Consider the following 1,197-nt stretch of genomic DNA (forward strand, 5'->3'; position numbering starts at 1 on the left):
ATTACAGGATCTGCAATTAAAGTAGGTTAACGTAAAGTATAAAGTCGAAAATTTCCGTGGTTTTGGCAGTAGGTACACAAGAGCGCAAATAAAGCATAAGTTTTAAATTGAATGTTTCACATACAGTGCATAAACTGATACAGTTTGTTAAATAATCATCGATTTGAAGCCAGGCCTGCTTTTTGAGTAGCTGCAATGTGCTCGAAAACATCGGTTTTTTTCTCGATTTTTGCCTGATTAAGTTGATAATTTTCCTGGAATGTTCACAATATGTGCAAAATATTCTAATAACTACTTATAAATTAATTGTAATTTTTCTAATGATAACCGCTGATTTTTAAGAAACTGTAATAAGTTGCGACAATGGGAAATATTAAAATGATACCCTGTAAACCTAAAATTTTCACAGGATAAGCACGAATCTCCAAAGAAAGGGCAGCATTTTGCTACAGCATTTCTGCGAACTCAGCAAGTGCTGATTTTTCTGAAGGTTCAATGCGACCTGATGCAAACTGTAGACGTTGAAAAAATCTGCTGGTTTGACGGAGATACTTATTGATCTGGATTTTTTGCAGACATCAGTCTGTATTTTTGCGTAATTTCTACCCATTTTCAACCCCCCTAAAATTTTTGAAAAGATTCAGTTCAGCCTAAAGGGCAGCTTTAAATCACCAGATCTAATTGCATATTTTTTACCTGCTGAGCAATTATTCTAAAATATCTATGTGTGAATAGTAGGTGTAGTGTGGCTATATTTCTGCTGATTTTACTGCGATATAAACCAAGCGCAACTTTTCTCAAGTGCTTCACTTTGGTGAAAAATGCAGCTTCTTACCACTAAAAATTATTGAAAAAAACTCCTATTACCAAACTCAATATTGATATGAAATCTTTGAGGGTTTTGAGGGTCATGACCCCCCCATTCAATTCTCTATCCAACGATGCCAAAACGAATTCTCTGGCTCGAATGGTTCTTGAGAAACTTCGAAAAAAGCAGCGTCATGTTCAAGTCGATTTTGCAACTCAAAAAAAACCACGCAAATCTAAAACTTCTTGAATTCCAGCACTTTTTAAGAAAACTGCCAACATTTCCTTATCTATGGTTCACTTTCTAAAAAGGCCATTTATTTCTGTCTAGAATGATGTACACATGAGCGTTCTTGCTCATTTTGCCTCCGAGAAATGAGCAAAAATGGG

This window comes from Dendroctonus ponderosae, unplaced genomic scaffold (assembly GCF_020466585.1).
Source record: "Dendroctonus ponderosae isolate FM_Combo_2020 unplaced genomic scaffold, Dpon_F_20191213v2 Dpon_F_20191213_5, whole genome shotgun sequence".
NCBI lineage: Eukaryota > Metazoa > Arthropoda > Insecta > Coleoptera > Curculionidae > Dendroctonus > Dendroctonus ponderosae.